Raw genomic sequence first — 25,434 nt, forward strand, 5'->3', positions numbered from 1 at the left:
TAAAAATGACAGTTTAAAGCACAGAAAAGTCTCTGTGTTATGGCTCTCTTAATTAAAGGTGTTACTTATCAACCCATAGATAAGTGATGCTATGAAACTACTCCCCTCGCAGATTAAAGAAAACTCAGGTCCTATTTTATGACCCTACTTCCATAAATTACATGAGTCAGAAAATGATGTCCTTAATGCACAGCAAAATGTTGAACTGCCTAGCAAGACAGTGAATAAACACGTAACTAGGGAAGGATCTGAAATCAGAGGGCTCACTCCTGTTGCCAAGCTTTGGCAAAATCTTTATCTGGCTATAAGTTGGTCTTTAATTAGTAGATTCATACTCCTTACAGTTTAATGTCTTTAAGATTCCCTTACTATTCTCGGTGAAAAGTTTCCAGCCATGAGGGTTGACCTCCACCCTCATGCTAATACTCAGAATTGTGCTGAATTCAATCAGGAGATAATAATCATGTACCTGGGCTACTCAGCACTGATGCAACTCTTCAATTATGATTGAACCAGTTGGCACCTGGTGAGGAAGTTTTAGAGTTCTTCACAAGGCAGAATTCTCTCCAAGAAACCCATTAGTTACACTGGGTATATAATAAGTAGTTAGGCTCACACTGAATGATTAAGGAGGAAATGAATACAGCATGTCACTTGAGAAATATAGAAGTACATAATTACATTCCTGCTCTATCAATCTCATATTAATAAATACAATAGCATATATTGCTAGCAAGTTTGATTAGACAACTATACAAGTCTTACACTACTTTTTTTACTGAAGTATGATTGACATACAGTGTTAGTTATATTAGTTTCAAGTGTATACATTAAACATACTTCTTTATAGTCTCTTTCTATAGAGACCTGAGATTATATTTTTACCACTTCCAATTGGAAGCCAGAGTTTAATCTCCATTAGCCTCTTAAATATTTACTGTTGTCCACAGAAATTGCAACCCAAATTTAACCTACTTTCAACACTGACATTTTCTTTTGAGGTCACTGCTAAAGAGAAGGTACTTCTTTTCAGCAGATACTAACACCATCTAAACTGCCTTCAAGATAATTTTAGCCTTCACCAGCAGTGACATGTTGACATGCATGTCAAGCAAAGATACATTATGCAAGATGCACTCACCAAAGAGATACAGCCTGTAAGCACAGTAGAAATCCTAGACACGGGAGAAGAAAGATTCTGAAAATCCTGCATCATGTTTTCTGTCAGGCAATATACCTCTCTGAGTATCCTATTGACAGGGTTACTTATACAAGCACATCTCCATAAACAAAAATTACATACATTCAAAAAATAGAAATTTAAATCAGGACTTGCATGTTTTTATCTAACATGGATTTCCTTAGGTTTTTTAAAAAATTGAACTCAAGTATTGTATTTAAACTTGATTCAATTTAGAAAAAATACTGTTTATAGGAAGTTGAGGCGTTTTCATATCACATACCATGTTACAATCACAGTAGTGATTTGTGCCAACCTGATTTTTTCCATGTGTTAAGGTATATTTTTAAATTAACTTTTTGAGATAATTGTAGCTTTACATGTTGTTTTAAAAAAATATGGAAAGGTCTTGTGTGCCTTTTGCCTAGTTACTAGCAATGCTAACATCTTGGCAAATTATAGAACAATATCACAACTAGGATACTGACATTAATACAGTCAAGATTCAGAATATTTCCAACAGCACTAAGATCTCTCATGTTGCCCTTTTATAGTCACACCCACTTCCCTCCCACCCCTACACTTTCCTTCACTCTTGGCCACCATTAATCTGTTTTCCATTTTACAATTTTGTCATTTCAAGACTGTTCTATCAATGGCATCATACCATGTGTTGCCTTTGGGGTTTGCTTTCTTACTCTCAGTATTATCCTCTGGAGATGGATCCAGGTTGTTGCATACACCAATAGTTCATTCCTTTTCATTGCTGAGTAAGTAGTATTCCATGGTATGAATGTACTATCACTTGTGTAACCATTCACTCATTAAAGGGGATCTAGATGGTTTCCAGTTTTGGGCTATTATATATAAAGGTGATGTGAAGATTTGTGAACAGGTTTTTATGTCAACATAAATTTTCATTTCTCTGGGATAAATTCCAAAAGTACAATTGTGAATATTATAGTTGCATGCTTAGCTTTGTGAGAAACAATGGAAATGTTTTCCAGAGTGGCGTAGAATTTTATATTCCCACCAGCAATGTATGAGTTATCCAGTTTCTCTATTTCCTCACCAATAGTTGGTGTTATAACTTAATTATATTAGCCATCCTAATAGGTGTGCAGTGATACCTTATTATGGTTTTAATTTGCATTTATTTAATGGCTAACATTGTTGAAAATCTTTCACATGTCTGTCAATGTCTTTGGTAAAATATCTATTCCTGCCTTTTGTCCATGTTCTACTAGATTTGTTTTTACTGTTGTGTGTTGAACATTCTTTTTATACTCTCAATACTAGCCCTTTTTTAGGTATGTAGTTTGCAAGTACTTTCTCCCAGTCTATAGCTTCTCTTTTATTCTCTTAACAGGATCTTTTGCAGAGCAAAAATTTTCATTTTGAGAAGTCCAATTATTAATTTTCCTTTAATAGACCATACATTTTGATGTCAAGTCTAAGAAATCTTTGCCTCACTCTAGAGCGGGAAGAATTTTCCTCAGTTTTGTTCTAAAAGTTTTATGACTTTGTCTTTTACATTTTACTCCATGATCCAGTTTAACTTTTTTTATAAGGTGTGAGACTTAAGTTGAGACTAATCTTTTTGAGTGTATGGATGTTCAATTGCTCCAGCGTGATTTGTTGAAAAGTCTACCTCACTATACTTAATTTCTTTTGCACCTCTGTCAAACAGCAGTAGGGAGTTATCCTTGTAGGGCTATTTCCGAGTTCTCTATACAGTTCCATTGATCTTTACGTCTGTCCCTCTGCCAAAACTACACTGACTTGACTACTGTAGCTGTGTAATTATCCTTGAAGTCAGGTTAACAGCTTTCTCCCCTTTATTCTTCTCAAAAATTTTTTTTCAAAATTGTTTAGCTCCTCCAGTTCCATTGCCTTCCTATATAAATTTTAGAAAATTATCTAAAATTTTATGGAATTTCATTGAACCTGTATATCAATTTTTAATAGGAATTTTGTTAATCTATATATCAATTTTGACATGATAACTATTCTAATTTTCCAAACCATGAACAGAATTCATCTCTCCATTGATGTAGGTTTTCTTTCATTTCTTTCATCAATACCTTGCAGTTTTACTGTACAAGTCCTGTACATGTTTCATTAGTTTTAAGTATTTTATTTTATTTCGAGATTATAAATAGTAATGTAATTTTGGTTTGATATTCATGCATTTATTTTTAATATACAGAAACAAAATTGATTTATGTGTGTTTATGTTGTATTCTGTGATGTTGATGAACTCACTTATTAGTTCTAGGGGGTTCTTTTTCTGTAGATTCCTCAGGATTTTTTATATACACAATCATGTCATCTGTTTGTAGGAAGAGTTTTATTTCTTCCTTTCTGATATTTAGGTCTTTTACTTTCTTTTCTTGACATTTTTCACTTCCATCAGAGTTGAATAAAAATGGTGAAAACAGACATCCTTGTCTTGTTCATAAACTTAGGAGAAAAGTATTCAGTCTTTGAACATTAATTAAGGTGTTAGCTGTAGTGTTTTTTTAGATGCTCCTTGTCAAGTTGACTAAGTTCCCTCTTGTATTAGTCAAGGTTCTCCAGAGGAGATAGATAGATAGATAGATAGATATTGAGAGATATCTATTTTAAGAAATTGACTCATGCCATTGTGGAGGCTGGCAAGTTTAAAATCTGCAGGGTAGCCAGGGAAAAGCTGAAGGAGTTGATAGCCCAAAGGCAGACTGCAGGCAGAATTCTCTCTCCTTCAAGGTAGTCAATCTTTTATCTCTTTAGGTCTTTAACAGATTGGATGAGGCACACCCACATTATGGAAGGTAATCTACTTTACTCAAAGTCCACTGATTTAAATGTTAATCTCATCTAAAAATACCTTCACAGCAACATCCAGACCAGTATTTGAATGAATATCTGGTAATCATGACCTAGCCAAGGTAACCATCAGAAGTCCATCACTTCTGAACATGGCATTCATACACATCTCATTAAACCAACTGATCTCTAAATAAAGATGATAATAAAGTCATACTTTCACCAAAAATGATGCAGATATCCTGTATGTAGCCAAAAATGTACACACCCTTTCCCCAGAAGAGGATTTAAAGTCCTTAGGTGATGTTTACTCTTGAGATCCTGTAACTTAAATGTTATGATGTAAAGTTAACAATACTTAGATATTATGATATAAAGTCAATTCATCTTAAATTATATGATAAATGTACAAGACAGTGAAGAAAAAGATATTTGCTATACATACACACACATACTTATAACAAAATAAGGAAGAAATACTCATGACCATTACACTCCCCCCGCATCTGTAACTGGTCATGTGGTCATAGCTGGTATTTATAACTACCCCCTTCTATGAATTTTCCATATTCCCTGTGCCCTCAAGCAAACACCTCAGGTGGTCATGGTTCTTTCCATGGTGGAGAGATCCAAACCTTCATTCCTGAAGGGTCTGGGCTATCAGTAGTGCTATCTGGATTAGTTTGTTTTAGTTGTCCATTAACTTTAATCACAGGAAATGGTGGCACTAAGACACACCCTAAGAGATCCTCTGTATTTCAGACATACTCTTTCTTATATCTGTCCACTGTGGAATAGCAGTCTATTTTTCTCATGGTAGGATGAATCACCACAGGGGCATGGTAATTCCCTTCTTTGTCTGTTGATTCAAGCAACGAATGTTTGCCTGTTGAGTCCAAAGTGGCCATGTGGTAGTTTTAACTTCCTGTTCAATACGTCTACCAGTTACGGAGTTATGCAAATGCTCTATTTCATATTGGGCGAATTTTGATAGTTGGTGTTTTTTGAGAAATTGGTCAATTTTGTCTAAGTTGTCTAAGTTATCGTAGAAAGTTGTTTGTAGTATTCCCTTATTATCCTTCTGATGTCTGTAGAGTCTTCAGTGATATCTCTGAATTGTGTCCATCTGTTTTTTTGTCAGTCTGCCTAGAGGTTTGTCAATTTTACTGATCTTTTCAAAGAACCAGCACCTTGTTGCATTGATTTTTTTTCTCAATGGATTTCTTTTTGTTCTCCATTTCATTGATTTCTGATCCTATCTTTATTATTTCCTCCCTTTCTTACTTCGGGTGTATTTTGCCCTTCATTTTCTATGTTCTTGAAGAAGGAGCTTTCATTATTAGAGAATTTTCCTCTTTTCTGGTATACGCATTTAATGAGATAAATTTTCCTCTCAGAATTGCTTTATCCATGTCTCACCAATGTTGGTATGTTTGATGTATCTTGTTGGAGAGTGTGGCATTTGGCCTTTGCTGGCCTGAGTGGGTGGGACCACATTTTTTTTTTTTTCCTGTGGTGTTTGGCTGCAACAGAGCAATTAGTGTCTAAGAGTTGTCTGCTTTTCTAGGCTGCCTCTGTCTTAGTATTCTGGCTAGAGAGAGCAGACTTTTGGGGAGTTTTTTTTTTCCCCCTCTTATCTGAACCCATTAGGTGTTTCCAGTTCGTCATTTTCTCCAGCCTATAATTTAGGACACATAAGGCAAAAAGAAAACACAGGGAAATCATCACAGTGTCATTCTTCAGGTTCCAAGGTCCCTAGCCAATCTGTTTTCTTTTCTCCATCTCTTAGAACCTTCTCATGTGGGTCTACAAATCATTATTTTAAATTGTATAGGTTTGCTTTTGGGGGGATGCAAACTCAGAGATAACCAGAAAAATCAATTGCAGGCTAAAATTGTTCCTAAATTTTAAAATAAATATTACTTTATTATATCTCATGTGGGATTATTGCAAATTAATTTACTAAATATAGAATAATGGATGTGATTTTTTGTCACTGGTCATGTTCATATCTGGTATGTTGTAGGAGGAGAATATGGACATAGCTGATAAATTATATTCTCCTTAAGGTGTCACAGCACTTTAAAATTGACAAAATATATTTATAAGCATTGTCAAAGTTTATCCTTATAAAAATTCTGTTAGTTTTATTTCAATCCTTATTTTGCAAAGGTGAAAATTGATGTTTCTGTTGATATAGTGCCTTTCCCAGTGTTGGACAGCAAGGGAAAGAATTTGAAATCAGGTTAGTTCATTCCCATTGAATGGTTTTGCATCGTCTATTTGTACCAGACACGATAATATGTCCTGAGGAAACAAATAAATCACATGCAGTCCTTCCACTTTCCCTTCATTGTGTTTCATTCCCTATAACGGCAAGGGTAGCTCTTGCCATGAAGGACTATAATGCCAGGAGACCCCAGCTGCCTGCCTGGGAGCACGGTATGCCATACTGCCCCTCTCAGCCTCTGCTCTAGCAGATGTTCCTGCCTGGCAGGAATATATCAATATTAGTTCGTGGTAAGTGATTCTAAAACATTTCATCATCTCTGCCTCTGGGTGACATCCCCTTCCAATTCATATGCTTTGTTTGAGGCAAAGGTTGCAATTTAAATTAAACTATGAAGCCAGGCAGACTTAGTTCAACTGATGGGTCATGAGCTAGTCATCTAGCCACGAGTCTGGGCTCATTCTTCCACTTCCGGCAATTCCTAACACAATCACTTTTATGCAGTTGCACTCATTGAATGAGCAAAGGGACAGCTCAGAGTGGCCATTTGAGAGATTGGCCAATTTAACAATTAGTTACCTCTTTGTTCCAGATGGAATAGTGAAGCAGTGGCCTGTTATAGCTGCCGTTTTCACAGGCAGCTTTACTTATTTCTGAAATACTGTGGGCTCAAACCCTCTGGTTTTATGAGTCTTCAAAACAACCTGTATATGAGATATTATGAACACTGTCTACGTGAGGGAAATAGTTCAATGTCTGTGTCACACTGTATAATACAACTTGATATTACTTTTCTGTATTCATCAAGTAAGATGTAAGAACCTTCCAATATATAAATACAAAGAATTGTTACATATTGCCAAGCAGGTTAGTACATGGGGCTACAGCATGTATCTGTAATTAACCCTATTTTATAGGTGAACACTAAAGCCATGTCACTTAAAATAATGAAAACTAGCTCAAACAACTGAGTAGCTGAGTGCAGGTAAGAACTCCAATCTTTTACTAACTAGTTCAGAATCCTTATGCCATTATAAACATAAAGTATATACATAATTACATATAATATATAATATATATAAGCCAGGTTAGCTTAATATATAATATGTATATATATATATATAAAATAGAATGCATATAGACTTGAATGCAATACTTTTTTATTTTGGTCTGGAAGATTTGTGGAAGAAGGTTTGGAGTCAGTCAAAACCAGATTGGAAGGAAAGTATATGAGATTAGATGAAAAGTATCAAATCTGGATGGCTTAATCCATTACTATTGAGCTTGTTCAACTGAAAGTTTAGATAAAGATCAATAACTCAAGTTTTATTTTTTCTTGTATGCCAATTTCCTGTAATAGAAATATAAGTTTTGTACCAACCAAAATATTTTACCACCCTACTGGGTTTTGAGGTAAAATAATTTTTCCCACTATACAGTTCCTATGAGTACCTAACTTTTAAACTTTATTCTGAATCTAAAACTTCTAGGTAACAAGGGGATGTGCTTGGTAAGGACACACACAAATCATGGCATATTCCCTCTTGAAGAGTATATCCCTCAGGAAATATGTTTTGAATATGAAGGCAGTGGCAGTAAAAACTATGATAATAGGGCATTCTCTGGATGCCAGAGTTTTGGGTATTCTACAAATTCTAAGTGTCAAGAAAGCCTGGCAGTGAGTAAGGAAATAAGTAAGTAAGGGTAAGAGAAGTTGCCATTTAATTTAATAGAGACATCATAGATTTAATAAAATCTCAAGATACTCAGTATTGGAACTCTTGTAGAAGATGATTGTACTGATGGCCTAATTAATCTGACAGAATTAAAAAAGAAATAAGCAGTGAGAATCTCTCATGGCCCTTGATTTTGATATGAGTGTCCTTATAACAAGTGACCCTCCTGCACAAGACAGGAGTCAGGAATGGAAAGACCAAATTAAATAGTGCTTAAGATGGGTGTACCAAAGGAGAAAGGGGGAGGAAAGGAGGAATAAATTGAGGATTTGGGATTGATGGATACATACTACTATATATAAATTAGAAAAACAATAAGGACCTACTCTATAGCATAGGGAGCTATATTCAATATCTTGTAATAACCTATAATGGAAAAGAATCTGAAAAAGAATATATCTATGTATAACTGAATTACTTTGCTGTACACCTGAAATATTGTAAATCAACTATACTTCAATTTAAAAAGAAGGATGGGTATACTGCAGTAAGCATCAAATTCCCTTCTCTTAAGATGATACCCTGAAACCATTTCCACTCCTCTGTCTTCTGGATTGGAAATGGTCAGGGGAATAACAGCTGTTGGACAGAGAACACCAGGAAGAGTCACTGAACTTTATATCTACTGTGAATTCCACTATTCTAAGTGAGAAAGTGCCTTACCTATAAAATATGATATCTGGGGTGGGGGGTGGGGGGGTGTATTTCCTAGTCTGGAGATCAGAACATCAAACTGAGGCCAGGAAAAGAATTGTTTTAAAAAATACGTATGGAAGCAACCTAAATGTCCATCAACAGAGGAATGGATAAAGAAGATGTGGTACATGTATACAGTGGAATATTATTCAGCCATAAAAAGGAATGAAATTGGGTCATTTGTACAGACATGGATGGACCTAGAGACTGTCATACAGAGTGAAGTAAGTCAAAGAGAAAAATAAATATATTAACACATATATGTGAAATCTGAAAAAAATTGGTATAGGCAATCTTATTTACAAAGCAGAAATAGAGACACAGAGGTAGAGAACAAACATATGGACACCAAGAGGGAAAGGGGGGGTTAATTGGGAGATTGGGATTGACATATATACACTATTGATACTATGTATAAAATAGATAACTAATGAGAACCTACTGTATAGCACAGGGAACTCTACTCAATATTTTATAATGACCTATATGGGAAAAGAATCTAAAAAAGAGTGGATATATGTATATGTATAACTGATTTACTTTGCTATACACCTGAAACTAACACAACATTATAAATCAACTATACTCCAATAAATTTTTTTTAAAAAATCTGCCATAGGGGAAAAATAAATAAAAATTAAAATTTAAAAAAAAAAAACAGAAGACTGAGCTGTAATTCTAATTTTCTATTAAACAGTAATCCTCCATTTCAGAGTTTTAGCAAAGCAAAGCTACACTGCTAAAGACTCCTATGTATATATCGGATTATAAGACAAAGTTAAGTAAAATATGAAAATATCAGTTCCAGCTATTTTGAACTTATGGTCATGCTTTATTTGGAAGTCACTTTATGTGAAAAGCAATACATTTACTCTTTTTTATCCCAACTTGAATGTGAGTCACAAAGCAATACTGATGGGACCATAAACAATAGCCTAGAACAAAATCTGCTTAGCTTGAAGAAAGAAGCTAAAAGAGCCAATATATTTTAATGTCATAAGAGTACTACAACTCAGGCATACTTCAACTTTCTGTGTAAAATCCAGTAGTCATAATTTCACATCTCTTAAAATGGCTGCTTTTAGCTATTTCTTTGCAAATCTCAATTTTAATGTGTTTAAGCTACATAATAGTTTCTGTCCATGACGATAAAGTTAAAAGACATGTCATTTGACGCAGTGCTTGTACTAAACTCCCTATATTTCAGGAACCAGAAAAAAACAATCACTGAACAATGAAAAAGTCATACAGAGTAAAGTAAGTCAGAAAGAGAAAAACAAATACCGTATGCTAACACATATATATGGAATCTAAAAAAAAAAAATAGTCATGAAGAACCTAGGGGCAGGATGGGAATAAAAATGCAGACCTACTAGAGAATGGACTTGAGGACATGGGGGGGGGGAAGGGTAAGATGGGACAAAGTGAGAGAGTGGCATGGACATATATACACTACCAAATGTAAAACCGATAGCTAGTGGGAAGCAGCCGCATAGCACAGGGAGATCAGCTCGCTAGGTGCTTTGTGACCACCTAGAGGGGTGGGATAGGGAGGGTGGGAGGGAGGGAGACACAAGAAGGAAGGGATATGGGGATATATGTATATGTATAGCTGATTCACTTTGTTGTAAAGCAGAAACTAACACACCATTGTAAAGCAATTATACTCCAATAAAGGTGTTAAAAAAAAAAAAAAAGACAAAGAATTGATCCTGGAACCTGGGTATCTGAGAGGAGAAGCAGGGGAGAGTGAGCCACAAAAAAAAAAAAAAAAAAATGATAAAGATATAACAAATGACTCAGGGACAATTACAATAGAAGAAAACTCAAAGTATTCTATTTAACATGTAGTAGAAAGTCTATGAAGTACAAAATTCAGACTATGACAAGTTTCCCAGCAAGCCTCTGTTCCTTTTTCCTTCCACTCCATTTTCTTCATAGTAAAGTGATCTTGTGAAAGATGTACATTGGGCCATGTCTCACTTTAGTTTCAAATCCTATAATTGCTTCCCTTACATGAGATAATCCTAACCCATTCCCTTGGCTAGAAAGGCCCCATTGATCTTTGCATTGCCTGCCTCTTCAGCCCACTTGTGACTCTCTTGCTGTTTCTCCTTGTCTATCATTCACTCCATTTCCTATGTCCTTTGCTACCTCAAATATTTGCTCACATTTCTTTCCATGCTTGAAATGTGTTTTCTTACTACCCCATCCCTGCCGTGGGTACATCAATTTTCCCTCTCAGGGCTTAGCTTAAATACCTTCTAAGAGACCTTAGCCCCCTATAAAATACACCTCTCCTTTTACTTTAAAATCCCTTTTTATTATCACATTAACAATCTGTAGTTATTTCAATTATGTACTTCTTGTAAGTCAGCCTCCTTCCTCAGCATGTGAACACCTCAAAAGCAGGAAACATATCTATCTTGTTCACTGTTATGTCCCCAGCATGTGTCTGACACATAACAGGTTCTGATAACTTTTTGTAATTGTTCCATTAGTTTAGGAGTATTTTTGAATAAAGATTATACACATAGTGAATGTGAAATGTAATGAATTTGATCACCTAGAAAAAAACTATTGAATCATTTTTTCTTCTTATAAAATGTCATTGTTAATTTTAACCTATTTGTAATCCAACCCAGGTTAGCTTGATATCTAAGAATTTTGACTGAACTGGTTAAATTACCAATAAAGAAAATAGGTGTTTTTGTCATACAAAGAAAGGAATCAAAAACATACATGCACAGCCATATACACACAGACAGTTTATTACACCTGTTCCTCACAGCATGTACTGGAAAGTTGGAAATTAATCAGTAAATCTGAAGTGGGTAGACCATTAGTTTACATAATTCCACTTAAATAGAGCCAGAGCTTTGTGATCTGTGCAATTCAAATGCAATATAATGTAAAAGTATCACTTCATGGTGTGTTATATAAGTTGCCTTCCAGAGAAGGTGGCTTTAGGAGATCATTAGCACATTTTTGAATAAAAATCAGTTCTGTTAGGTTTCACAATATGTTCCTTAGTAGCATAAAATTCATTAATCCATGTTGAAGTCTATTTCGCTTTTAAAATTTCCTGATGGGACAGCTTCTCGATTTTTTTTCCATCTGAAGAATGGAAGAGTGTCAAAATAAGTTATTCAGTCTGAATCCATCAGCTTGAAAATAAGGGATGCCCTTAATGCAGGGAGTTCTATAGATGTGCATTCAGAGTTCTTATATAGTGGTAACTACAAAACCCTGAGTATCTTCAGTACAGTAATTATATTTATTTTTCTATCCTTCCTGTCTATCACAGGACTTGACATTTATTAGTACTCCATAATGTTTACTGCATTCATTTAACCAAATGCATTGGTCAGAATCTATCCAGCATTTTTGAAAATGTATGAAAAGGATCATAATCTCACTTTATTAGAATGTTCATGAAATAGAACTTCCTGGAAATATTGGGAAATTGAGTAGATTTTGAAGATTAATTATTAGGTAGCCTGATAAATTATAGGGTCTCAAAGAAAGGCTCAGTAGGAGTGTGCTCTGGATCATCATCTGGGATCCTCTCTTCTTCTATGTAGCAAAAGGATGCCACAGAGCATGACTCAAATCTAGGCTCCAGCTCAAACCAGGACTAACTCACTGTGAGCCCCTGAAATGAGAAACTAGGGGACTAGATGACTGCCAATATTGTTCTGACAGCAAAAAAAGGTATGATTCTAAAATGCTCACACTTGTGTGTGAGAAGTCTGTTTTAATATTTATGCACTCAATATATTAGGTGACATTTGATGATATACCAATAAATCATTCTACTCTACTAAAGCAGGTCTCTGCACAAACACAAAGTGCTCCTGATCTTACACGCTGTGAATCAAGGGAGCAACACGCTATTAAAAGAGGTTGTAATATGGGGATGGTGAATTTCATCTGCTGTGAGTCACTATTATGGTAAACTTTTGTATTAATTGTGTTTTCACGTTGCTCCAGGGCAAGCTGCTGAAAGGAGATTACTGTAAATAAGCCTGTAATATAAAAACCCATTTGTGCCATATCAAAGAAAAAAAAATCAAAGGAAGCTATTAACTTTGCTTTGCCAGCTAGCTGTTTAATTCATGCATCCTAGTGTTTTTCTGTTGTAGTTAAAGGTAAGAAATGCCACATGAATCCAGTGTAAAAGGGTACCAGTTATAAAAATAAGCAAAAATATTTAATTAAAAAAGAAGTAAATATTTTGCATTGCCTAAGACATGAGAAAACCTTAAGAAATGTGAGAGGCAGAGATCTATCTGTAATTGTATAGATAATGAGACAATTTCTCAGGGTGTAGATGGCAACTAACATGATGGTATGCACTTATAACAGGTGTAGCCTACTGTGGGTCTCAGTTTTTTAAGAAGGCAAGAATGTGAGTTTCCCATGATGCTTTTAGTCTGATTCTCTATCACGGATTTTGACTGTTCTAATAAATGTAGAGTGGAAATATTTTAAAGTTTTATTATGGGCCCCTATGCTGTATCTAATACAGAACGATAGTCCAACATCTAGGAACTAGATTTCTTAAATTCATTATCACTATTTTTGGCATAAAAATAATAGCAGAATAATAGAAAGATAGAAGTATATCTGGGTCCACAAAAAAGCAAGGACAATTAAAAACTATTCATACAAATAATAAAATAATTCAACAGATGTTTACTGAATACTGGCTAGTGGCAGGGGCTGCATCAGAGAACAAAAGAGATAAAAGTCCTGCCTTCATAGAACTTAATCTCAAACCATTAAAAATCATTAATTTTGAATACCATGAAAAAAGCCCTTCTTCCACTACAGAGGTTCCTTTAGCTCTGGGTTGAGAGGCTTGATAAGTGGGAAATTAACAAAAAGAATAGGGTTATTCTTGGGCTTCCCTGGTGGCGCCGTGGTTGAGAATCTGCCTGCCAATGCAGGGGACACGGGTTCGAGCCCTGGTCTGGGAGGATCCCGCATGCCGCGGAGCAACTAGGCCCGTGAGCCGCAACTACTGAGCCTGCGCCTCTGGAGCCTGTGCTCCGCAACAGGAGAGGCCGCGATGGTGAGAGGCCCGCGCACGGCGATGAAGAGTGGCCCCCGCTTGCCGCAACTGGAGAAAGCCCTCACACAGAAACGAAGACCCAACACAGCCAAAAATTAATTAATTAATTAAAAAAAAAAAAATCCCCTCGCCTCAAACCCTAAGTATACCTGTACTTGATCAAATGGCCAAACAGCTCAAGTTTGTGCTGGAGTCCCCTGGCATGATTAGTACAGCAAGGCAAAAGAAGAGCTTCAAAAGTGTCTTAATTAAAAAAGAAAATCCTTCTAAATCAATAGGTATACTTGGTTCTGTAATACATCAAAGGTAAAAAGTCCAGGTGTTTGAAAATTTAATGACATAAAAATGCTCAAAATAGAATATTAAATTTAAAAAAAAAAAAAAAGAATAGGGTTATTCTTAGTCTTTTTTTAGAAATCCAAAATTTTAATTCAACCTCTGCTTAGAGAACTATTTAAAAATGAAACTGTGGAGACCTGACATCTTAATAGATGATTTTGTCTAAAGGTTTCCCCTTGGGGGTGACAGAATAGATGTTTAAAACACAGAACAGTGAAAATACAAGCTTCTAGTTTTTCAGAGATTTGAAGTTGACCTCATTGCTCTCCAGCATGTACAGCAATTAGTCTTTGAATTAATAGGTAGATAGAAACTTCCAAGTGGTTTTGACTAAGTTACAAATGGATTTCTCTTCAAATATTTCTTTAGGTTATTTACTATATGTTGATTTATTACACTGTACATTCTGCTATAAAATGTTATATGTGAGACTATTATGTTAATATAGCAAAGTTATATGGGCTCATTTACACTGGCTAATTAAATTTAAGGGGCTTGGATAAAATTATGGACCAATTATGTTGAAAAATAAGTCATATAATTGAATTTGAGTAAAATAAAATACACATACCCATAAAAATGCACCACTTGTTTTCTATATACAAAGAAATGGCTTTCAACGTGGGAGGTAGACAGTGTAGGGGAACAGGGAAAGGGGAGATCAGAATCACTAGTGGAAATTTTTTTACAATACACCCAAACTGTTGGTAATTACATTTACCCTTGCCTAAATATTCAGTTTCCAGCCACAGGTATTAAACACTCTGTGTCATGTATAGTGCTTAGTAAATAGTACATAATCATCTCATATTATCCTTACATCATTTTCATAAATTAGGAATATCATCTTCCAGTTTGAGTAGAAGAAGTTGAGGTTTACTGAATTTAAATTATTGAATTAATGATGTACAACCAGTTCATGGCAGATATAGATGTAAATTCAGGTTTATTCTGTCTCCAAATCCAATTCTGTGTTCTTAACCACCTGGCTGTATATAGAAATCGATATTTTGATATTGTAATAGACAGCATGTTCCATCCATGCTCACCCCAGGAATCTCCTCTTTCTGAAATGTTATATATTACAGTTTCCTTTCCTTTTATACATTTTTCTCTAATATAGACCTAATTCAGCATTCATTGTGGGACAGAGGATATCAAACTGTTGGGGAAGAAGAAAATAACAATTGGCAAGAGAATATAATTGATATAAAGACAGAATTCTCCTAAAACTCTGGCCCTCACCATGATGGGAGAAAATTCCAGGTAACTAATTTTTGGGTTAATGGAGTATATAGTTTTTCTTCCTTTCTTTCATTCCCTGGCTTTGCCATTATGACTTCGGTCATTTTATATATTCCAGTGTTCCCAAAGGAAGGAGAAAATCCCAAATAGCTATAATTTTTTAAAATTTCACTTTGGTATAGACAGTCACTACCAATAGATTAAAAACTCAATGTTACATTTATTAAAAATTGATCAGTTTTTTTAAAAAGCACAGCAAATATAACCTAACTGTCCCCTCATGGAGTCTTCTTATCATTAACAGCTCAGTTATGTTTTTCCACACTCAAGTTTACTGAGTTTCTATAATGTGTCTCTTGAAAATTATTTACAGAAAATTTGGAAGAGAAGTTCTATATTAAAATGATACTTTTTAGTATTTTGCACAATGATGACATTCAGAGTAAAATTATTGTGCTGCTAAATATTGTTTTTTCAATGACTTAAAGTAATTGGATAAAATATCAAGAATCAAGAAACTTCCACTATGAACACCTGGTGATTCATAAAATTGATGCACCTATATATTTTGTTCATTTAAAACCACATCAGATATAATATGCCTTCTATTTAAAGACCAGAAAGAAACAGTAGTCTAACTTTAGACTAATAATACACCTGTTAGAATGTACAGGTGCATCATTATTTGTCAAACACATATTATTTTTCCTATAATAGTAGATAATAATGTATGATAATATATGATTATACCTGAATTTCTAAAGAAAGCCTAGCCAGAACTAGGAATTGCCATTTTCTTAGATTATATTATAAAACTATTCTATGTATGTAGAATTTCAGGAGTTTTGTAAAATTTTTACAAATACACATGTACAAAATGAAATAATCAGGAAAAAAGTAAAATTTATTAGATATGTAAAAGCTATTAAATATTAATTCATGTGCTATTAAAACTATTTTATTTAAAATAAAAAATATTTTCAAAACCTTATTAAAAAATATTTTCAAACCTGTAAGTGACAGGCCAAAGTTACATATATGAGTAGTAGTCTAGCCTGTGCTCTATTTCTAGTCTCCTTCCTCTCAGATTAGTCCTCCCATCCCCTAGCCACAATTATTGATACATTAAGTTGCTTCTGTGGCTTGGTATTATTTTCTATTCTGCCCCCATCACAGTCTCTGCATTTACGTATTTGCTAAGAAGCTATGCTTGTGATTATATTGATTTGTGCCAAGGTAAAAAGTCTACATTTGCACATTCAGTACTTCTCAGTAGTAATGAACTCTGCAGTATTTCTACAGAAATACCAAATGATTCTAATGAACAGGAGTCACACAAAAGTTTGATCTAAAAATGTTCTCTGTAAATAGTATATACTCCACAGAGTTTTCCACTCTCCATATATTTAAAATTTAAAAAGTGGAGCAGATACACAAATGAACATGTGGCTATAAATTAATAACATTGGCTCAGGTGATTAGCAAAACCTTAAAACTAAATACCAACTAGAGAATCTATTCTCAGACCCACTGGAATTACTTGTTGGAGTGAACTTAATCTTGACATGATTAAGAAAGAGACTGATAACCTTAACATATTATTTTCAATCTAGAAATTACACACAAATGATTTTCAGAACACTGTAAAAGGCACAATTCTTAACATTTATAAATAAAACCTCTAGAATTACCAAATTCCAGTTCCTAACATTTTCTTTAATTTTTATTTATTTATGGCTGTGTTGGGTCTTCGTTTCTGTGCGAGGGCTTTCTCTAGTTGTGGCAAGCGGGGGCCACTCTTCATCGCGGTGCGCGGGCCTCTCACTATCGCGGCCTCTCTTGTTGCGGAGCGCAGGCTCCAGACGCACAGGCTCAGTAATTGTGGCTCACGGGCCCAGCCACTCCGCGGCATGTGGGATCTTCCCAGACCAGGGCTCCAACCCGTGTCCCCTGCATTGGCAGGCAGACTCTCAACCACTGCGCCACCAGGGAAGCCCCCTTAACATTTTCTGAGAAAGCATGTTGAATTTTAAATCAGTTGCAGATTATTAAGAACATTCATCAAAATTCTTACTGCTTCCTATTAACCCTTTAAAAAGTCTATCATGTATGAACTTTCTACAACCTTTACAGAGTCTACTTGTAGTTTGAGTCTATATTTGTTTGGGGATCTATATAAATGGAGGCAGATTACATGAAGGGACTAAAAGTATGCTTTGAAATCAGATACAGATGATTATAACCTCCTTTTCTAATTCTTGGCACTGTTCTTTGAGCAAATTACTTCTTTCTAAGGCTCAGTTTCCTTTTCTCTAATATAGGGACAATAATATGTTCTTCGTAATGTTATTTTTAAATTGAAAATGAGAACACATATGCATTAAATTTCCTAGCATAGTACCTGCAATATAGTTAATAGTCAATAAATTAGTGGCTAATATTGTTCTGATTATTATTCATATAATTATAGTTTTCACACTGAGCTTGTCCCCAAGCACTGGACTCAAACTTATAAATCCTATTAGCTTCTAAGTCTCTGTTTCTAAACATAATTGATCCTCTTTACCTATATAAACCAGCTCTTCCTCAAAACCAGCCTAGTTTTGCTCATGGCACTAATACCTACTCACAACCATAGTTATCAAGAACTTAACTGGCTCCACTGCCTGCTAGTTGGGAACCTGGGCAGATGGGAGGGATGAAGGGAACTGAGCCTTAATTTCATCATCTGTAAAGTAGGAACATTTTTAAGGTTTGCCTCATAAAGGTATGATTAAATACATTAATATACATAAAGCACTTAACCTTACCAGCCACAAAGCAATGATTCAAAAATCTTAATTATTGTCATATTATTACATTACTATTGTCTTTTTAAAATGTTCTTTTCTCCTCTTCCCCATTTAACTCTCCAAGAAATGTTCTCCCTCAGGCTATTCTGTTCTACATACTCAGTCCTATATCTATAACCAAATCCCATGGCAATACATATTCGAAAAGATTATTTTGGTGTTAGATAGTCTAATTTTCAAGTAAGTCTTTGGAATAGAAATTTGTCACATTAACTTTACATTTTAGTTCAGCTAATTTTTCCCTTTAACCACAGATGTATTTCCGGTATCAAAGAAACTGAGAGTCTTACAGGGTCTTATAGGCATTTTTTCCCCTATAGTAGCAGTTTTCTTTCTTATCTCTATTAAAACCTTACTCTTCTAATTATTTTAACAGATCCAGGATATAAAGGATCCAATAGTGTTTGTTTCTCTGCTCTCCTTAAGATTATTCCTTATCAATGGGACTTTAATCAATAATGCATTTTTTAAAGGTTTTGAATAACTGTAGCTTGAAGCTCTTCAAAATTTAAAACTGGAGTGCTCCAACATGAAAAGCTGAGCAAGCTGTTTGGACAGACCTCTCTTTTAGTACAATCACCCAGAAAAGGTTGTTAAAACATAGCAATAAGAAGTATTTTTGTATGCAATGCCCAGATTAAAAGGGAAAAAAAGAAGAGCAGAAAATTCTCAAGTGATGAAAGTGAAAAGGGTAATCAAAGAAAGATGAGAAGGGGTAGAGAAACCTTTATACTTGGGTGAAGGCACACGGAGCTGATTTCCAGAATCCATGAAAAAACTGGAGACATATTTCCTGAATTATAAAAAGCAAGGTCACTAGAATTAGGCTTGAGACTTCTAAAAACTACTCTTTCTATTAAAATAAGAGGGGGTGGGGATCTGACAAACAAAAGCCCAGGACCAGATGGCTTCTCAGGCGAATTCTATCAAACATTTAGAGAAGCTAACACCTATCCTTCTCAAACTCTTCCAAAATATAGCAGAGGGAGGAACACTCCCAAACCCATTCTACGAGGCCACCAACCCCGAAACCAAAACCAGATAAAGATGTCACAAAGAAAGAAAACTACAGGCCAATATCACTGATAAACAGAGATGCAAAAATCCTCAACACAATACTAGCAAACAGAATCCAACAACACGTTAAAAGGATCATACACTATGATCAAGTGGGGTTTATCCCAGGAATGCAAGGATTCTTCAATATATGCAAATCAATCAAAGTGATAAACCATATTAACAAACTGAAGGAGAAAAACCATATGATCATCTCAATAGACACAGAAGAAGCTTTTGACAAAATTCAACACCTGTTTATGATAAAAACCCTCCAGAAAGTAGGCATAGAGGGAACTTACCTCAACATAATAAAGGCCATATATGACAAACCCACAGCCAACATCATTCTCAATGGTGAAAAACTGAAACCATTTTCTCTAAGATCAGGAATAAGACAAGGTTGTCCACTCTCACCACTATTATTCAACATAGTTTTGGGAGTTTTAGCCACAGCAATCAGAGAAGAAAAAGAAATAAAAGGAATCCAAATCAGAAAAGAAATAAAGCTGTCGCTGTTTGCAGTTGACATAATACTATACATAGAGAATCCTAAAGATGCTACTAGAAAAATACTAGAGCTAATTAATGAATTTGGTAAAGTAGCAGGATACAAAATTAATGCTCAGGAATCTCTTGCATTCCTATACACTAATGATGAAAAATCTGAAAGAGAAATTAAGGAAACACTCCCATTTACCAATGCAACAAAAAGAATAAAATACCTAAGGAGACAAAAGACCTATATGCAGAAAACTATAAGACATTGATGAAAGAAATTAAAGATTATACAAACAGATGGAGAGATATACCATGTTCTTGGATTGGAAGACTCAACATTGTGAAAGTGATTATACTACCCAAAGCAATCTACAGATTCAGTGCAATCCCCATCAAACTACCAATGGCATTTTTCACAGAACTAGAACAAAAAATTTCACAATTTGTATGGAAACACAAATACCCTGAATAGCCAAAGCAATCTTGAGAAAGAAAAACGGACCTGGAGGAATCAAGCTCCTGGACTTCAGACTACACTACAAAGCTACAGTAATAAGACAGTATGGTACTGGCAGAAAAACAGAAATATAGATAAATGGAACAGGATAGAAAGCCCAGAGATAAACCCACACACATATGTTCACCTTGATTTTGATAAAGGAGGCAAAAATATACAATGGAAAATAGATAGCCTCTTCAATAAGTGGTGCAGGGAAAACTGGACAGCTACATGTAAAAGAATGAAATTAGAACACTCCCTAACACCATACACAAAAATAAACTCAAAATGGATTAAAGACCTAAATGTAAGGCCAGACGCTATAAATCTCTTAGAGGAAAACATAGGCAGAACACTTTATGACATAAATCACAGCAAGATCCTTTTTGACCCACCTTCTAGAGAAATGGAACTAAAAACAAAAATAAACAAATGGGACCGAATGCAACTTAAAATCTTTTGCACAGCAAAGGAAACCATAAACAAGACAACCCTCAGAATGGGAGAAAATATTTGCAAATGAAGCAACTGACAAAGGATTAATCTCCAAAATTTACAAGCAGCTCATGCAGCTCAATATCAAAAAAACAAACAACCCAATCCAAAAATGGTCAGAAGACCTAAATAGACATTTCTCCAAAGCTATACAGATTGCCAAAAAACACATGAAAGGATGCCCAACATCACTAATCATTAGAGAAATGCAAATGAAAGCTACAATAAGGAATCACCTCACACCAGTCAGAATGGCCATCATCAAAAAATCTCCAAACAATAAATGCTGGAGAGGGTGTGGAGAAAAGGGAACCCTCTTGCACTGTTGGTGGAAATGTAAATTGATACAGCCACTATGGAGAACAGTATGAAGGTTCCTTAAAAAACTAAAAATAGAACTACCATATGACCCAGCAATCCCACTACTGGGCATATACCCTGAGAAAACCATAGTTCAAAAAGAGTCATGTATTACATGCAGCTCTATTTACAATAGCCAGGACATGGAAGCAACATAAGTGTCCATCAACAGATGAATGGATAAAGAAGATGTGGTACATATATACAATGGAATATTACTCAGCCATAAAAAGGAACGAAATTGGGTTATTTGTAGTGAGGTGGATGGACCTAGAGACTGTCATACAGTGTGAAGTAAGTCAGAAAGAGAAAAATAAATATCGTATGTTAACATATATGGAATCTAAAAAAAAAAAAAAAAGGTTCTGAAGAACCTAGGGGCAGGACAGGAATAAAGATGCAGACATAGAGAATGGACTTGAGGACACGGGGAGGGTAAAGGGTAAGCTGGGATGAAGTGAGAGAGTAGTATGGACATATATGCACTACCAAATGAAAAATAGCTAGCTAGTGGGAAGCAGCCACATAGCACAGGGAGATCAGCTCGGTGCTTTGTGACCACATAGAGGGGTGGGATAGGGAGGGTGGGAGGGAGGGAGAGGCAAGAGGGAAGAGATATGGGGATATATGTATATGTATAGCTGATTCACTTTGTTATAAAGCAGAAACTTACACACCATTGTAAAGAAATTATACTCCAATAAAGATGTTTAAAAAAAAAAGTAAGTTCACTAGAATTAGGCTTGAGACTGCTAAAAACTACTCTTTCTGTTAAAGTAAGAGGGGGTGGGGATCTGACTCACTAGCTATGGGCAATGTAGGAACTAATTGTCATCTATATGAAGTCTTCGGTGAAGAATCAGAAGCACTGACCTGTAGCATGTACACATATAGGGTAGTAACAAGATTTTCAAATTGAGAACATAAAATAACAATTGGACAAGGACAACTGAATTCCCTTGGCACTGGTAAAGCAAAATAAAAACCCCTCTGTTGGACATTTTTATAATGTAGTCATTCACCTAGTGCAGGAAAAATTTGCCCCTTGAAGAAACGCAGGTTCATAGTGGAAACCCATATAGGGGAATATCAGTGAGCCCAAACTGCAAAAGAAATAACATCCTAGTAACTCGACACAGTAAAATAATCTGAAAGAGACAACAAATTAAATATTTTAAAATAAGAAATAAAAAAGGCATAGAAGAGTCAATGAAAATATAGTTCATTTTGGAAACAGAAAAAATAAGATTTTTTAAAAAAAGAATGCTTAGAAATCTGGAAACAGTGATAAAAATTGAAATCTCAATGGATAAGCCAAAGAACAGATTAGACAAAACCAAAGAGAAGAAAATTACCTGGGAGGTAGAAATGAGGAAATCACCCAGAATTCAATGCAGAAAAATATAGGAAATATGAAAAAAGAGGCACAGCAAAAGAAATAAAAAGGCAAAAGTAGAAGACCTAAGTAAAAAAATACAAAAATTAAAAAAAACATAGAATGAGGAGAGGAAATATTTGAAAGTATAATATCTGATAAAGTTGCTTAAGTCAATACGTGAGTTTCCAGACTCAAGACACTGAGTCCTGGTGAAGAGACATAAAAGCAAAATCTGCAACTAGATGCATTTTGGTGAAAGTACAGAATAACAAGTATAAAGAAAACTTAGAGCTGCCTTCCTCAAACTGATCCCATGTTAGAGGAGCAAAAGAGTTCTGCTGAGAAACTATAATTGTATTCTGACAATCATGTAGGTCTCCGGGTGAATTTCTCATATCCAGTATTGTCTGAACATTTTTAAAAAGAGAATCTAAGTTCTAGTGGTTAGGAGTCATTATGTCCGTGTGCACCTTGCAAAAAGAATCACAGTTCCTCTCTTCAGTGGTACAATTTCAATCCTTGTGAAGCATTTCTATAAGTGGAGTTCTAATAAAAATAAGCAGTTCAGGCTAAACAATCTCTAAGGACCCAAGGACCAAAGACACAATAGTGAGACGCAGAACAAAAAACATAAAAACTCAGACCTCAAGAGACATCAAATACTAGAATTATGAAACATATAATTTAGAAAATAATGTTTGATATTATATGTATATACACACACATATATATGTGTGTATATATATGTAAAATTGCAATAACATAAACAGAAAGTAAGAGATTACAAAGGAATTCCATTTGAAAATTAAATGAACTTCTAGAAATAAAAAGTAATAAATTTAAATTCAATACATGTTTTCAATTCAATAGAGATTTTAACTAAAGAAATAGTTAACTGGAGAATGAATCTGGAGATATCGTTCAGAATGCAACTGAAAGAAACAAAATGTACAAAATATGCCAGACAGATTTAAAGGCATTGACAGTAAAATGAGAAAACTTACCATGTTTCTCACAGAGATCGAGAGAGACATACTATACAATTTAGGAAAGAAATTTTAAGAAAGAATGGCAAAATAAGCCTTTGGCTGGACTCATTAAGGAAAAGAAAAAAAAAAGAACAAAATTTATATCATGATTTAAAGTGAGCATATCACTACACAGATAACAGGTATTAAATATAATAACTTATGAGGACATTTTTCCAATGAATTTGGAATTTTAAATGAAATACAAATTCCTAGAAATATAATCTCAAATTGACGAACAAAAATACTTGAGTAGTTGTTTAACTACTGAAAAATTGACTAAGTAATTAGAAATCTTCTCCCCTCAAAGTAATTTATGCTTTCAGCATACTTTAAAAGGGAATACTCCCAGTTTTATTAGGCCAGTATAACTTTGATACCAAAAGTTAGCAGAAATCAGGTTATACGCAGGCCCGTTTTTCTCATGAATATAGATGCAAAAATTATAAACAAAATGTATCAAACCAGTTCCACTGAGATAGACATATATGCATAATATATCTCAACCAAGGTGGATGTATTCAGGAGTGCAAGTCTGATTTAGTACTTTAATATCAATTGACATTTTCACCATAATGACAAAAATGGAAATTATTCATATGACCATTTAGAAAAAAGACTTGATACAATTCATTATCCGTCACTAATTGAATTTTTTAAATCTTACAAACTAGATTTAGGAGGGAAGAGTTTTAATCTTACACAGGTATTTATAAAATTACCAGCATACATGGGAAAATATTGAACATTTTCCCTTTTGCATTTGGGAATGAGAAAAATCCCTGTTATCATTACTTTTAGTCAACATTGATTGGGGATCCTACTTTGTACAGGAAAGAAGGAAGATAATTTAGGAACGTAAGACTGGTGGAAAAAGAAAATTATTGGTTGTATGTAGTCTGTTGGTACATACAGAAAACCCAAAATAATCTATTGAAAGTAAATTTAGAAAGTTTGTTGTAGCAATATACAAAAATTAATTGTGGTCCTATATATCAGGGCAACAGTTATAAACAAAACTATTAAAAGATATTGTTTACTATAGTGTAATATACGTCAAGTGTGTGGGAACAGTTCTAACAAGAGATGATCATTGTCCACGACCCAGTTTTCCATTTAGAAAATTAAGAATCCTTGGGCTTCCCTGGTGGCGCAGCGGTTGAGAATCTGCCTGCTAATTCAGGGGACACGGGTTCGAGCCCTGGTCTGGGAAGATCCCACATGCCGCGGAGCAACTAGGCCCGTGAGCCACAACTACTGAGCCTGCGCGTCTGGAGCCTGTGCTCCGCAACAAGAGAAGCCGCGATGGTGAGAGGCCCGCGCACCGCGATGAAGAGTGGCCCCCACTTGCCACAACTAGAGAAAGCCCTCTCACAGAAACGAAGACCCAACACAGCCAAAAATAAATTAATTAATTAATTAAAAAAAAAAAAAAAAGAAAATTAAGAATCCTTATGGAAGGAAACTAAAGACCTAACTAAATGCAAAGATCTATCATGCTCATGGATTTGGAACATGCAGTATTATAGTGATGTCATATATAATGATATATAGATTCAATAAAATCTCAATAATATTTCCAACACAATAATTTGTGGAAATAGACAAACTAATACTACAGTTTACATGAAAATCCAATGGGATGAGAAAAGTCAAGAAACTCTTTAAAAAGAAAAATAATGTAGAATGATTTGCTTTATCAAATATGTAGGTATTATGCACAATATATAATAATTAAATGCTAATAATACTTATATAAATGCTAATAACACTTATATAAATTTATATAAATAATACTTCTATAAACTATATAGAAATATATAATTGAAAAGATAGAACAGAATAGAAGTCTCAGAATCAGAGCCACATCACAAAAAGGCATTTGATATAGGGACAGTTTGTCCTACAGACAAATGAAGAAATTACAATTGTGAAAAATTGTGTTAGGGCAATT

This window comes from Eubalaena glacialis, chromosome 1, assembly GCF_028564815.1.
Source record: "Eubalaena glacialis isolate mEubGla1 chromosome 1, mEubGla1.1.hap2.+ XY, whole genome shotgun sequence".
NCBI lineage: Eukaryota > Metazoa > Chordata > Mammalia > Artiodactyla > Balaenidae > Eubalaena > Eubalaena glacialis.